The 16,544-nt window shown below is 41.9% G+C and overlaps 1 protein-coding gene across 2 annotated transcripts in view; it reads right to left on the reverse strand.

Moving 5' to 3' along the window:
- LOC102023140 (chromosome unknown open reading frame, human C2orf44) overlaps positions 1-15,332 on the reverse strand; it is a 25,101-nt gene extending 9,769 nt beyond the window's left edge. Inside the window, exon 1 of one of the 2 annotated variants that reach the window (XM_005400370.2) lies at positions 15,252-15,332. The gene's annotated coding sequence lies outside the window, so the exon portion shown is untranslated. Of the gene's footprint in view, positions 1-3,207; positions 3,281-15,251 lie in introns of those variants that run through there. The other variant, XM_005400371.2, reaches the window with a different exon arrangement.
- Between the last annotated feature and the right edge of the window lie 1,212 nt (positions 15,333-16,544).

Consider the following 16,544-nt stretch of genomic DNA (forward strand, 5'->3'; position numbering starts at 1 on the left):
AAAAAAAAAAAAAGATAGAGGGGGGACAGATAGACTACTGAGCCATAATAACCAAACTGAATGGACCTTGATTGAGGAAATAAAATTTTCTACCAGAAGTATATTTTTAGAACTGGAGAAATTTGAATATGGACCATCAGAAGACATTGTGGGCTGGAGATGTAGCTCAGTGGTAGAGCACTGCTTAGCACGTATAAGGCTCTGAGCTTGACTCCCAGCGACACACGTATTCACACATAAAGATATTGCTGAGTTATTAATTTCCTTAAGTGTACTATGATTTTTTTGTTTTTGCAGTGCTAGGGGTTAAGATTCCCAGGCCCCCACCCTTCTCTCTGAGACAGGGTCTCACTGAGTCGCTAAATTGCCCAGGCTGCGCTTGAATTTGCACTTATCCTGCTTCAGCTCCCCAAAGTGCTCGGGTTACAGGTGTGCAACACCGCGCCCAGATTCTTTTTATTTATTTTGAGAGAGGGTTTCACTAAGTCACCAGGTTGCCCAGGCTGGGCTTGAACTCCCTATCCTTCTGCCTTAACTTCCCAGAGTGTGGGTAAAATAGGTGTGCACTGCCTTGCCCACCACTCTGTTAATATGTAGCAGGAGACTGTCCCATAAAGACACATACAGACATCTTTGAGATCATTTCATGATCCCTGCAACTTGCTTCCAAATGGTTCAGCAACAACAAAAAATGTACATAGGAAACAGGGAGAAAGTAAATGTACCACAATGTTGAGAGCTACTGAATTCAGAGTTAGGCTAACATTGTCATTTATGATACTTTCAAGTTAGAAAAATTTTAAATTAAAAAGTTAAGGAAATCTACACCATTATCTAATTTCTCCTCAGCCTTTCACTGCCAAATCAATGAATAACTGATGTCCATGCCTCTGGCTTTATGAGCACTTATTTCCGTATCTTCCTCCAAAATGCCTTTTACCTCTTTACTGAAATGACACTTTAAAAAGTCATTATTTCCATTTCTACTTCATCATATCCCAATAGCACTTAATAATTTTAAGAACATTTCTGCATTTCCTACTGTGTTTGATCTTTCCCACCGTCTTTCACAATAATGTAAAGTAGCTTAGGGAATGTTACCAGCAACTTTTCCATTCTGAAAATGTTCTCTACTCTGCAGGCATCTGAATTAATAAAGTATGTGTTCATTTCAATGAAACTCAAACCAAAGGTACCTAAAGTAAAGCAAACTTTTCTTACATCCCATGCCAACACCTGTTTACCCACTTCTGAAAATCTCAAGGCCTTGATAAAAGCCAGCGGTATGTAGCCATTGGAATGCAGCCCTTTGAAACTGTTACAGATAGCTACAAAAAAGTAACATTTATTTAGTGGTATTGGGGGTCAAACCCATTTGAGACATCCTCCTCCATTTTCTGTTTTTTTGAGATAGGGTCTTGCTCTGTAGCACAGCCTGGCCTCAAACTCAGAGAGATCTTCCTGCCTCAGCCTCCTGTCTGCACCACCACACCTAGCTCCAAGCCCTTTTTTCAGTATTTGAGACAGGTCTTGTTAAATTGCCCAGATGGGTTCAAACTTCCCATCCCCCCTCAGCCTCCCAGAATGTTGGCATTACAAGTATGCACAACCCTCCTAGCTTCACGTTTTTTTAAATTAGTACAGGTTTATAGCACACAATGTTTACATTCCTCGTGTAGCCCTGGTGCAAGTACATAATACATGTTAACTCCTTTTTACATCCCTTTTCCCTCCCTTCTGCCCTCCATCTTTGATCCCTTTCCACTTTTAGGAAGATCTCCCTATTTCCTATCTTTTATTTTGCTCTTTATTTATATTTTGGGTTTTTCTTTTTTCTTTTTTTTTTTTTTTTTTGAGACAGGGTCTCACTATGTAGCCCAGGCTAGCCTTGAATTCATGGCGATCCTCCTGCCTCAGCCTCACGAGTGCTGGGATTACAGGTGTGCACCACCATGGCTGGCTATATTTTGGGTTTCTTATATAAGAGAAACCATGCGATATTAAAACGTGTGTATCTGATTTATTAAAAATATGAGACGCTTCATGAATTTACATGTCATCCTTGAGCAGGGCTCATGCTAATCTCTGTATCATTTCAATTTTAGTGTATGTGTTGTCAAAGTGAGCACTATGTTTTTATTTTAAACAAAGAAATGAGGTTTAAGTCAGAGTTCTTGGGTAGTAGCCACAGAAACCACTGGCTAGCCCGGCATAGTGGTGCACGCCTGTAATCCCAGCACTCAGGAGGCTGAGGCAGGAGGACTGTTGCAAGTTTGAGACCAGCCTGGAAGCCGGGCGTGGTGGTACATGTCTGTAATTCCAGAACTTGGGAGGCTGAGGCAGGAGGATCGTTGCAAGTTCGAGACCAGCCTGGGCTACAAAGTGAGCTCAAGGTCAGCCTGAACTGCATAGTGAGACCCTGTCTCAAAAAGACAAAAAAAAAAAAAGGCCAGCCTGAGCTACAAAGTGAGCTCAAGGCCAGCATGAACTGCATAGCGAGACCCTGTCTCAAAAAAGACAAAAAAAAAAAAAAAAAAAAAAAAAAAAAAAAAAAAAAAAAAAAAAAAAAAAAAAAAAAAAGAAAAAAAAGAAAGAAAGAAAGAAACCACTGGCTAAGTTGAAAAAAAAATAAGGTGGCTACTTAAGAACCAGGCTCCAGGCAGGCACTGTCATAGGAGATCAGGAGGTAACAAAACTGGCTAGGGAAATAGGTGTGACCTGTTAATCACAAGATCCCAGAACACATGTGCAGAATAGTTCCAAAAGCTCTGCTCATAGACTTCTAGCGAAACTGGAGCAGGTTTTCAACAGGATGGCCTGGATCTGACATCGGTCTGAGGCATGGGATCCTAGCACCGCCTCTCAGAACCTGGATGAAGAAGTTCTCACAGGTTTCCTCCAGATTTGGACAATATAAAAAACAGACACCAAGAAGATCTTGCTATTGTGCCTTTCCTGCCCTGTAACCTCCAGGGTGTACTTTTATCTTGCGTTTTGCTCTTTTACTCGGCCCAAGCTCACTCTGAAGAGCTAGTTTCCCCCTCACTCTTTCTCCTTTTTCAAATAAACTTTGCTACTGCTTTTTCCTCGTGTTGTTCAATTCTTTGCTCAACAGGAGAAGATCCTGGAATCCAACTCCAGACGGAGAGGTGAGGAACCCAAAACCTGGTAACATTTAATGGCCGAGCCACTTTCAGAAGGAACTACCTGGTAACAGCATGGCGGAGCCTGCCCACGATCTCCGCACCACAGGGCCTGAAGCTAGCCTGGGATTCACAGTCAGACTAAAACAAAACAAAACCCAAGCTCAGAGACAGAAAGTAAGAGAAGCTGGTTGCCAGGGCAGGGTCTGGGCTGGAGGGGGAAGAACAAGGCACTACTGTTTTAATAAGCACAGCTGCCATTTTTTTTCCTCCCCGAAGTACCAGGAATCGAGGCTGTAAGGCGCTGAGCTACATTCCCAGCCCTGATGCACTCTGAGTCAGGGTCTCACTCTATTCCCCAGGCTAATGCCTTCACATCTGCCATCCGTCTGCCTCAGCCTCCTCAGTAGCTGGAACTGAGTGTGTACCACCACACTAAAGTGTTTCAGTTTTACAAGATGAAAAGAATTACGGAGATAGACGGCGGTGATGACTGCACATTATGAACATACCTTTTACCCTTTATTATGAATATACTTAATAGCACTGAACTGTACATTGGAAAATGGGTGAAATGGTGCTGGGCACAGTTGCACGTGCCTGTAACCCCAGCTACTCGGCAGGGCGAGGCTGGAGGACTGCAAGGCGGTAGCTCAGCGGCAGACTACGCCTGGCTGTGACCCTAGCATAAAGCGCAGGAACCAAGTGAGACTGGGTAGAGTAAACCCAGCTGCCACTACTGAGAGAAAGGCCAGGAGCTGAGAATCTAGCGACTGCCCCTCCACTTGACGGCACAGGCTGAAGCTGCAGACTCCGGGGAAGTCCTCTCATTGGCTGAGCCTCGCCGTGCCCTAGCTGGCAGGAGGAGGGGCGGGAGAGGCGTCCCCCACCACGACTGCTATGATTGGGAACCAGACACCGCCTCTCACACACAGCGTTTTTCCCAAAGGAAGGGGTTTCCAAAGCATGACTGATCAGCACAGGAATCACAGTATGTGTTTTTCACTCACTGTTTTAAATCACGGTTCCTTCTCCAAGTCAATAATACTCATCTCCCTTAAACCTTTAAGCAGCTGCACCAGAATCCCAGACAGCTGCAAGGTACTTCATGGACCGTAATTGGTCTTACGATTCCTCCACGAGTAGGAATTCAGCTTACTTCCTATTATGATTTAGATGAGGACAGAACCAAAAGTTTGATGCTCAGTTTTCATCAATTTTCTTTTCCTTTTCCTTCCTGCCTCCCACTATTACCATATCCCATGGTTGTAATTACCATCTCCTAGGTGTCCACTCTTACATCTACACCTCTCCAAGTGACCAGCTATGCATCCACAGTGAGCAGCCACTTCTAAGAAACAGAGGTAACAGGAACTGTAACAGGAACTGAAGTAACCTGGAGGTTACCTAGGCAACTAACAGAATCTGAAGTATACTGTGGTGGAGGGGACATGGCAGGGTCAGGATATTGCCAGAGGTTAAACTGTTACATTTTTTGTTGTTGTTGTTTTAGGCCCTTAAAATACTGAATATGCCCCTTTCAACCACATTTGGACATATTTTCTAAAACTCTTAAATAATCCAGCCTCTTCAGAAATGACCAAGCCAGCCATGGTGGCACACACCTATAAAGATTAGCACTACAGGTAAAGTAACAGCAATGTCATGGTAGCAGTTCTCAGATCAAAATTTCAAGCCACTGGCAGGAGTAAGGTAAACAAATAAAAACTTCCCTTCAAAAGAAAAAGTGCATTTTTAAAAGAAGTTTAATTTGCCTCACAGAAAATGTGCATCTAGACTACTAATCCTGGGTGTCTTTAAATTACTATAATGATAATTTTGAATACAGCCTCGCTATGATGGCAGTCACAGAGAAAATAACACTGTTCAACAGTAGATTGCTGCCTCAAATGCTTTTTGTCAACAGATTATGTAAAAGCACTACATGAATACCAAGAGTAGGTAACAATTAACACTTAGAAAATGAAATCCCAAAATCTCATTACAAAAGCATTATGATTTTGATACAACAATACATTTTACTGGAATTAAGGCTCCAAGATTTTTTTAAAATATCCTTTTTTGAAGGCTTGCTTTTTTTTTTTTTTTTTTTGTCGTTTTGAGACAGGGTCTCACTATGCAGTTAAGGCTGGCCTTGAGCTTACTTTGTAGCCCAGGCTGGTCTCGAACTTGCAAGGATCCTCCTGCCTCAGCTTCCCAAGCACTGGGATTACAGGCATGCGCCACCACGTCAGATTTGAAGGCTTTCAAAGAGCTTCCATGTATGTTCTCCCTTTAGATGATTCACATCTACTCTTCTTATCAGAATGACCTATTTTGCTTTACTCTCAACACTGAAAGAAAAGCAAAATCAACATTTAATCCTCACGGCCACCACTTTAAGATAGGCTGTAGCCTTACTAACTGCAGGCGTATCTGGTGGTAAAATCTGTAAACAGTTTTTCTGTGAAATGTAAGACATAAAAATAGAGCACCCCTGTAATCCCAGCACTCCAGAGGCTGAGGCAGGAGGATCCTTGGGAGTCGGAGACTAGCCTGGGCTACAAAGTGAGCTCAAGGCCAGCCTGGACTGCATAGTGAGACCCTGTCTCAAAAAGACAAAAACAAAACAAACAAAAAGGCATAAAAATAAAGGAAATCAGGACAATGCTGGTACTAAATATGCAAAAAGTGACCATGTTCTATAAACACAATACAGAAGCTACCTGGATTCACTGATTGAATTAGGTGAAAACCAAGAGAATAAATGTGCCTTGTATGTGCAAACACACAGTGCTGGTTATACAGAGTTCAATGCAACCCTTACAACAGCCGTGTGAAGGAGACAACTTCTTTGTTGTTGTTTTTTTTTGAGACAGGGTCTTGCTGTATGGTTTGGGCTGGCCCTGAACCCACTATGTACCCAGGCTGGCCTCAAACTTGTGCTCCTCCTGTCTCAGCCTCCTGAGTGCTGGTATTATAGGCATGCACCACTATGCTGGCTCTATTTTTGTTTCACGTATAATAAAGCTGAAAGTTCCCAAGAGTCAAGAAACTTCCCTTCATATCTTACAACAAAATAAAATCCAATTTAGAAGATTCTGCAAAAGATAAAAGTACTATTTTATAATACTAAAAAAATATCAAGCACATATAAAGATGTTCATAACAGCATTATTTGTAATAGAAAAAACTAGTAAAGGGCTGGGAAGATAGTTGAGTGGTGGTAGGCGTGCCTAGACAAGCCCCAGTATTATGAGAGGAAAGAGAAAAGGAAAAGCTAATACATTAACCTGGAAATAATTTATTAAGAGTTAGGCATGCCTATACTCTTAGCTACTCAAGAAGCTAAGACAGCCAGGCATGGTGGTGCACACCTGTAATCTCAGCACTCTGGAGGCTGAGGCAGGAGGATCACTGTGAGTTTGAGACCAGCCTGGGCTACAAAGTGAGCTCAAGGCCAGTCAGAACTGCAAATCAAGACCCTGTCTCAAAAAAACAAAAAACAAAAAACAAAAAACAACAACAAAAAAAAGAAGCTAAGGCAGGAGGATCACTCTAGCCCACAGGTTTGAGCCTAACCTGAGCAAAGTCTAAAACAAAACAAACAAACAAACAAACAGGAAGCTCCATGATACAGAAAAATCTCTACCCAAAAAAGAGCAGTAAGCCAATACAGCAGCACACACCTGTGTCAAAGCACTCAGGAAGCTGAGGCGGGAGGAGTGCCGTGTGTTTGAGTGCCGACCTGAATACATAGCAAGATCCTGTCTCAAAATTAAATGCATACATAAGTAAAAAAGTGAAATTCACATAAAGATGCAGAAAAACGCCAGGAATGATATATAACCAACCATTCATAGTAGATACTGAGACGGGGTAGGTAGGTGTAAGAGACAAAGTGTGGCTCTCTTTCCTTCTATATTTCTTTGGGAAAAAATTGTAATAAGCACATATTCAAATTATTTTTTTGTAATAGAAATAAAATACTTAAATATTTAAAAAGTACTTTATGAGAAACTTTTAGACTTAAAAAGGCATCCTAAATTTTTATTTATTGAAATTTTGTTTTGTTTGTTTGTTTTTGAGACAGGGTTTCACTACAAAGTTCAGGCTGGCCTTGAACTCTGTGACCTACCTGCCTCAACCTCCTGCGTGCTGGGATTATAGGCACTCAGCGCTACATCTGGTCCTAAATGTTTAAATGGCTTTTCTTCTTTCTTTGCAGTGCTGGGGACTGAACCCAGGGCCTGAAACACTCCCACCCCATCAACAGGCAAGTCTCAAATCAATACAAAAAGACTGATACAAATGTGTAGGGGCTGGGGCTGTAGCTCAGTAGTAGGAGCGCTCACCTATAAGCTCTCTGTTTGATAGCTAGCATTGAAAAAAAAAGAAAAAGTATAAAGTGATGTTTAATTTTTATAAGTTCCCAAAGAATTATCTAACTTGCAAAGCCCATTTCTTACCACTCACTCCTTAACTCACTTGAAAGAGGCTCCTTCCTCAATCTCTTCTCCAAAATAGTTCCCTCCAAGCCATCGTGCCAACCCTGTTACTGAATCCAAAGGACACTTTCCAGCCCTGTTTTATTGATCATCAAAGACAACTTGAGCAGCTGTGTCCAGATTCTAAATCCAAAGAAATGGATTCTCTGCAAAACTGCCTGGCAAGCTGGGCATAGTGGGGCACACCTGTAATCCCAGCACCCTGGGAGGCAGAGGCAGAACTGAAAGTCTGAGTCCAGCCTGGGGAATTTAGGGAGACCCCATCTCAAAGAAAAAAAAAGGTTGAGGATGGCAGGGCTTGGCAGCACAAGTTGGAGCCCAACGTGAATAACTTGGACCCCATCTCAAAAATTAAAAAAAGGAAAGGAAAAAAGAAAGAAAGAAAACGGAAAAAAAGAAAATCTCGGGGCAGGGGATTTAGCTCAGTGGCACAGCACCTGCCTGGCAAGCACAAGGTCATGAGTTCGATTCCCAGTACCAGAAAGAAACAAAGAACAACAAAAACAAAAAAATCTCCTATCTGCTTGGTAGCTTCACGCTGGCTCTATGGATCTTGTAAAAGAAGCAAGGGCCTGTGATAGTTCTGTATATAAGGTCAGATTCATTGGTTCCACAATGGCTTGCTAAATGGAAAATAAGTCCCCTGCCATCACTAATGACAAAAGCCACAACCTCTATCTATCCCACTGGTCTTCTATAATATATGATTTTCCCTAATATCTACTTATGCACTTTTAAAAGACTGCTATTGATACATAATGCATGATACATTTTACTGGACAGACAAAGTCCTAATGGGCTGGCTGTATTAAAGGTAATTATATAACTTATTTCAGGCCACCCGATTCAGCCTAATATCACTGAGGGTGTATTATGGACATTGTAGCACACACAAAAAAGATTTATAAGGAAAAATAGACATGAAAATGAGTTTAGTGATCTTTTTAGAAGAGTGTATCTCAGTATTTCTGTCATTAGTAACAAGTAGAAATTAGACTTTTTTTTTCCCCTCAAAAATCTAACAATAATTACAAAAATCTGCTTCATTTTTTACTAGTAGGATAGATCAAAGGTGAGGTCCCCTCAATTTTAGTCTCTTCTTCCCAACATAGCAGGTTTTTGTTTTGGAGGTGGTGGTACTAGGGATTGAACCCCAAGCCTTGGCACTGAGCTATGTCCCCAGCCCTTTCCTGATTTTTTTTTTTTTTTGGTACTGGGAATTGAACTCAGGACCTTGCACTTGCTAGGGAGGCGTTTGTGCAACTGAGCTATATCCCCAGCCCCCCAGCCCTTTCCTTATCATGTTTTGTTTGTTTGCTTTTGTTTCTTAAGACAGGGTCTCCCTTTTAGGCTGGTCTTCAACTCACAATGTAGTCCAGGTTGGCCTTGATCTCGTGGTTATCCTCCTGTCTTAGCCTCCCAAGTGCTGGGATTACAGGCATGTATCATCATGCATTGACTGCAGAATTCTCTTTTTTAAAAAAACAGCTCTTGGCAAGTGCAAGGTCCTGAGTTCAATTCCTGGTACCAAAAAACAAAACAAAACAAAACAAAACAAAACAAAACACAGCTCTGCCAGGTGTATTGGTGCAAACCTATAATCCTAGCTGCTTGGGAGGCTGAAGGAGGAGGATCACCAAGCTTGAGGCCAGCCTGGGCTGCAAGACTCTAAAAAGAGGAATCGGGCTGGGGATGTAGTTCAGTGGCACAGTACCTGCTTGGCAAGCATGAGGCCAAAAGTTCAAATCCTGGTACCCTCCCCACAAAAAGAGGAATCATATACAGGTACAAATTCCCTATGATGAATATGATCATTATGTGTACCTAAATTGTACCAATAAACTTAATAAAAAAACCTCTATCTCAAAATTAAAAAGGGGGGTTGGGGGAATGGGCATGTAGAAAGGGCTAGGTTTGATTCCTAATACTGAAAAAAAAAAGCACAACTCTGATCATTTTGCCCTTCTGTTCAAAAACCTTTGATAAATTACTGGTCTTCAGCATATATTGAAAAGTTTTTAACTAGACATGGTGGCACATGCTTATAATCCCAGATTTTGGGAGGCTGAAGCAGAAGGATCATAAATTCAAGTCTTACCTGGGAAAGTTAGCAAGACTCTGTCTTAAAATGGGGGAAAAAAGCCAGGCGTGGTGGCACACACTGTAATCCCAGCACTTGGGAGGCTGAGGCAGGAGGATCGTTGCGAGTTCAAGACCAGCTTCGGCTACAAAGTGAGTTCAAGGCCAGCCTGAACTGCATAGCGAGACCGACTCAAAAAAGACAAAAAAAAAAAGGGGAAAAAAATGGAGCTGAGGATATAGCTAGGTGGTAGTGTAATTGCCAAGTATACAGAAAACCCTGGATTTGATCTTCTGCACCTCCAAAAAAACCGTAAAATAAAATATATTCAAAAGTTCTTGGCCAGGTATAGTGGCACATGCCTGTAACCTCAGCATTTGGGAGGCTGAGGCAGGAGGACAGCCACAGGCTCAAGGCTAGCCTGAATTACACAGCAAAACCCTGATTCAAAAAAAGACCAAAAAAAAAAAAGTTCTTTCAAAATTCAAAGCATATAAGGTCATGTATCATGTAATATGGGTATATAACTTTCCAACTTTATCTTTGATCACATTCATGTGACAATGTTCAGGGTGGACCTGCCAAGAAAGTTGACAGGCTTCACAAGGGGACATGATATAGCCTGGATGCCACGATGAGAAAATGAGGGTTGTAGCTATTTTAATAAAGAAAGCCAGATTCAAGAAATGCTTCTAAGGCAGATGGAATAAATAGATATTAGACAGAATGTGAGTAGTGAGGAAGAAAAATTAAGGCTAACACACAGATTTTTAGCTTGGGAAAATGCTAAACAGTAACAACAAAAAATCAGAGAGCCAGCTGGGCATGGTGGTACACATCTGCAATCCCAGCGCTTTGGGAGGTTGAAGCAGGAGGATGGCAAGTTTTAGCTCAGCCTCAGCAATTTGGCAAGTTAGCAACTTAGTGAGGTCCTATCTCAAAATGAAAAGATCAGGAATGTGGTTCAGTGTAAAGACCCTGAGTTTAATCCCTAGTACCACAAAAAAAAAAAAAAAGGAACCAAGGAGACCAGGTTCAGATAGTATTTAGGCATTCAATTATTTGCTTTCACAAAAAATAAGAAATTACCTTTTGCCTGAAACTAATTGTATGCAGAAATTCCCTGTTTAATGACTGGGCTACGGTCCTACTAGGTCATTAAATAAATGAGTCACCAAATGAGGAACTCCATATAGTATGTACACTACAATATTCAGAACAAAGAAATGGTCAAAGGAAACTCCAACTTGATGACTTTGCTTTTATTTACATAACTCTTACACGTAGTACTGTAATGTATAACAGAATAGCTGAGCATGGGTAGCACATGCCTATAATCTCAGACTTTGGGAGGCTGAGGCAGGAGGATCTCCAAGAGTTTGAGGCCAGCCTGGAATACACACTGAGTTCAAGACCACCCGGCACTGCACAGTGAGATTCTGTCTCAAAAAAAAAAACAAAAAAAAAAAACAAAAAAAAACAAACCTAAACGTACAGCAGAGCATAAAACTATAATACTATAGTATACTGCACAGTCAGCAAAAATTACAGTGCTGAATAAACAAGGTGTGCCATACCAGAATATACCCTGAGGCTCAAGAAACAAGATACATAGAACTTTATATATATATATATAAAAAAATCAAGCTAACATTTTAATCATGGAATCCTTCAAAGTCCTCACCAGCACCATCATTAGAATTATGATCAGGAGATGTAGAAGGCTTCCAAGTAAGAGAGATGACAAAGTAGAAATGGAAGAATGGGTACTAGGGGTCCTGGGTACAGCTTTCAAGAATCCCATTAGTGTGTGGTCTACTTTGTCATTTCTTTTTTGCTTCAGAAACTTCACGACAGCATTATAAAGCATATTCATTTGCTGTTCTACTTTCACAAGCCATTCAACATTTGGATCCGCGGCCTCCAGTTCTAACACAGCTGCACTTACATTTGAGAACAGACCCACTAAGCCCTTTGCTCTCAGCTTCTTTGGTACAGTACTTCTTCAATTCTTTCCTCCTCCTCCTCCTCTTCTAAGTGTTGCTGTTTCCGACTCTATTAAATCTTCCGTGCTTAGCTCTCCCTCAGTATATTCCACTAATTCTTCAATATCTTGCACTTCACTCTCCAAATTAAGCATGTTAGCAAGTTCCATAGTTGTTTCCTTTATGAGACTGACATGTTCATCTTTGTCAAATGCGTCTGAATTATGCATGAAATGTGTCAGGCACTTTTCCTATATGCCTTGAATACATTCTTCCATCACTCCTTCCCAAGCTGATTCAATGTTTTTAATAGTCTAAAATGTTGTACAATTTCCAAAAATCACTAAGGGTTACTTCATTGTTTTCTGTTGCTGCTGCAGCTTTACAAAAAGTTGTGTGCAAGCGGGGGCTACAGTCCCCTGTTCCATGGGCTGTAAGACAGCAGTTGTATTTTTAGGCAGGTACCTTACCCTTACAACTGCATGTAGATCATCAAGATGCTGGGACTAGCCTGGTGCACTACCATTCAGGAGGACAATTTTAAAGGAAACGCCCTTTTCCAGACCATAATACTTCACTAAGGATATAAAGCAGTTGATGAACCAGTCTTTAAATAGAACTTGCACCACTCATGCCTTGTTATTGGCTCATAGTAAACAGGCAGCACATGCTTACTAACCTGCTTCCAATGCACATGGGTTCTCCGAGCGATAGAGGAGGAAAGGCCTCAACTTGAACCCAGTAACATTTCCTCCCAACAACAATGTGACTCTGCCCTTGAAAGCCTTGAAGGTGGGTAATGTTTTCACTTCACTGTATTACCTAGGACCTTTCAGGCATTTTCTTCCCAAAAAAGTCTGGTTTCACTCACATTGAAGATTTGTTCTGGGCAGTAGCTGCCTTTCTGATTTTATTAAATTGGTCATGAAATTTTTCTGCTGCTTTTATGTCTGAACTTGCCACCTCACCATCTCTGATTATATGCTGGTTGAATCTCCCACAAAACTGCTAAAAATAGGCTGGGGATGTAGCTCAGTGGCACAGCACCTGCCTGGCAAGCTTGAGGACCTGAATTCAATTCCTGGTACCAAAAACAAAACAAAACAAAACAAAACAAAACAAAACACTGGAACCATCCATGACTTGGATGTAAGACTTTCTGTCAAATCTTCACCTTTATGTGCCTTCAAAGTCTGTTTTTGGCTTTTTGAGACAGAGTCTCACTATGCAGTTCAGGCAGGTCTTGAACTTACTAGGTAGCTGAGGCTGGCCTTGAACTTGTAGCAATCCTCCTGCCTCAGTATCCCAAGTGGTGTGACTACAGATGTGCACCACCATGCCCAGCTACAAAGTCTTGAAGATAGTGAGTGCCTTGGCTTGATTTACTGAAAGACTCATGGGCATTCTCTTTCGTATCTAGTCATCAAACTAGATAGCCAATAATTTTTCCATGTCATGAATGAGGACTTTCTGCTACCTAGTTATTATGGTTTTAAAACCTGTTGATGTTTTCACGGCCTCTTCCATCCTTCAGGATTGTTGAAATGGTTGAATGTGGCAGATTCAAGTCCTGTGCTATTGCTTTAACTTTTTTAACAGCTCCACAGCCCTATATGATCTTCACTTTCATGTCAAGATCAATAGTCTTCTTTTGTTTCTCCTGATGAACTCATGCTTTTCCATTCTGATGACATATCATACTAAGGGGTACATAATAAAATACAATACAGAATAAGGTACCCAGATCTCATAACACTACTGCCCAAGAAAGTGAAGTATTGTACATTGTCACACTAAAGGTACTACCTGGGCTGGACATCAGGAAGAAAAAAGGACTAGCTGGAATGACTGGCACATCATGCACATACTGTACAGTACAGTTCCACATAGTAGTGTTACAAATATACAGTACTGTTCATACAGTACTGCAGGCAGCATACCCAGCAAGAAATGTGTGGACTTTTCACTCACAAAATTGTAGACAGAAGTAGAGGAAGCCACCATAAGGCTGCACTGCCATTTACATTCCTGCGTAAGCCCTAGAGGTGGGTCATAAGTCTCAACCATGTGCCTTGGTCATTAGTCCAAATAGTCATTAAACATATAGGCCTTTATTTTACATATTTATTTATCTATTTGTGATTCTGCAAAATTCTGCAATTATGGTGAACTGTATAATTATTATTTCATTATATATTACAATGTAATAATAATAGAAATAAGGCATACAATAAGTGTAATGTGCTTGAATAGGCAGGTCTTTAAATGAGGAGTATCTGTATCATTATCTCTCAATCTCTAGATTATAAATGTTCTGAGATCAAGCGCCCTGGATTTTGTTTCTTTTTTTTTCAGCCCTGGATATTTTAAAGACAGAAAACATCACTGCATTAGGGAAGAGGTGATCAGAACCAGGTGTTCAGTATATGATCAGTATACCATCATTTAATTCTTATTTTTAAGCTCTAAAGAAACTCATAAGGGAGAACCATGGGATTTAGGGTGAACTGGAGCATTTCCAGTAAGCTTAAACACAGGTGCACAATCTCTAAGTTTATTGTGTTTCCACTGTAAAATAAAAATTTCCCAGGCATGGTAGTGCACACCTGTAATCCCAGCACTCGGGAGGCTGAGGCAGGATGATCATTGCGAGTTTGAGGCCAGCCTGGGCTACAAAGTGAGCTCATTATCTCTGAACTGCATAGCAAGATCCAGTCTCAAACAAAATAAAATAAAATAAAATAAAGATTCAAGCTCTTTATATTTATTTGGAAAATCACATAAAGTGTGAAAAAGAGAAACTCACCAAAAACCATTCATCAAGGAAAACTACGACCACATCCCTTCAGACTTTTACATACAGTTTGGGTTTTTAAGACTTTTTCATTCATAATGTTATTAAAAGGAAACTAGGTTGAATAATTATTTGAGCAATTATGCTCTGCTATTGTGATTAATCTCTATTTTGGTTGAGTCTGTTGGGCTCAGCACAGGACGCCAATCCAAGTCAATGGCTTCTTATGATTCAACACTGTAGAACTTTGTATTATATCTTTTCTATTTATAATTACATATTTGCATTTTCCTATGTTACTTAAAAGTTTTACAAATTACTTTTAGAAGCCACTTCATAAACAGTGAATGACATAATGTACTAAACTTACTCCAAGATACATGATTGTAGCCAACTTTACCCACCTGTAAATGACGTTGTGATACAAGCTTTTATGAACCAAGCATTCCTTTATTTTGAATGACCTCCTTAGGATATACTCCCAGCAGTATCCTCCTAAGCCACGAGAAATATATTCCCTCTTCCAGCTCCTCACACGTGGGCCCGCCCCATTCCCCTCAGACACTACCACCCCCTCAAGCGCGGTCCACTTCCCTCACGCCCTACTCCAGCTTCCTCACACCTACTAGGGGTGCTAACACAAGGGACAAAATATCTTTGTTCTTCCTACTCCACAAAAAAACAGCCTCACAGGGGGTGACACCCCCTCTGTAGGGGTGACACCCTCCCCCTCCAAAGTACCTTGATCGGAGCTCCTGCGCAGCTACCGGAAGTGTCGGCCCACAGTCCTCTGATAGCTGGGAGGGGGCCGGACCCGCTCCGCAATCCTCCCTGTCTATTGGCTTTTTACTGTGTCATGTTAGAAGTCCTTCCCATTGGCCAATAAGCGCAGGCTTTGTCGCAAGGGTTACTGGGAGTGGTGGTTCTTGTGAAACCATCCTGTATAAATGGGCTATAATTTCTTTTTCCCTTAAGCGCTTTATCCCCCCCCTCCCATTTTTCAACAGTTCTTTTAGTCTAAGAAAAAGTCGGAATCCTAGGGTCGACATGGTTTTTTAAACTTTTTTTGTGTTCCTTTGGGGTGGTGGGGAGAGAAATCAGGGACCCCTGGAAAGTTCAATACAATCTCCCCAAGAAAAATACTCTTACCATAAAATATTGTGCATTCGATTGACGCCGTCTCATAGGCCTGCCCAGGTTACAAATCCCTGTTCTAACCTACTCAAAATGTACCTGCCTATGGCCATAGCACAGGAAGCTCATTCTCTTCAGGCTTCTTTAGTCTCAGAGCTTCTGGGATGTGCCTTGGGGAAATCCCATTGTGGATGTGCCTGTGGTCCTGGCCTGCGCGGCTGACCATCACCCTTCCTGGACACCAAAGCCAGGTTCCCTCCTGGGATGCTGACGTCCTCATCTGCGCCCTGGTCACCGGGGAGAGTGGAAGGTGGGTAAGTGGAGGAAGAACACCTCCACGGCCTGTTCCCGGTACTTTCGCTCAGCCCCCGCCCAGCCCGCCTACCTCCCGGAACCCCTTGTCAGAATTAAATTTATACGAGTCTTTGGAACAATATAGATCAGAATGAGAGCAAGACAAGAGAACTTTAAAAAATCTCCTTCAGGCTTCGAGCAAATGCTACCTCCTCCAAACATATGGGGGGGTGGGGTGGAGATATCTTCCTAGATTCCTGGATTAGGGACGGAAGTGAAGAGCAAAATTCAGTCACTATTTCCGAAGCACTTATCATACTGTAATGTATTCTCAGGGCCCCAGAGGTCCCTTGGGCACGACAGAGATCCCTTTGTAATTCAGCTGGCGTCCCCAGGAGCAGTTCTCTTGCTTGGAAAGGGAGAACCTAATACGTGCGCCTGAATACAGGTTTGGGGTGTGGGGGAGGCTGCGGGAACCTGGCTCTCCGCGCCCGGCCTGGCCAGGGCAGGCAGCTCTGGTGCTCCCGCAGAGCTCTGAACGCATGCAGGGAAGCGTCAGTTTGAGTGCCAGCCTGCTCCGGGTCTGCAGCGGCGGGTCGGCTCAGG

The sequence above is a fragment of the Chinchilla lanigera genome, unplaced genomic scaffold (genome assembly GCF_000276665.1).
Source record: "Chinchilla lanigera isolate Chin_1 unplaced genomic scaffold, ChiLan1.0 scaffold00068, whole genome shotgun sequence".
Classification (NCBI taxonomy): Eukaryota; Metazoa; Chordata; class Mammalia; order Rodentia; family Chinchillidae; genus Chinchilla; species Chinchilla lanigera.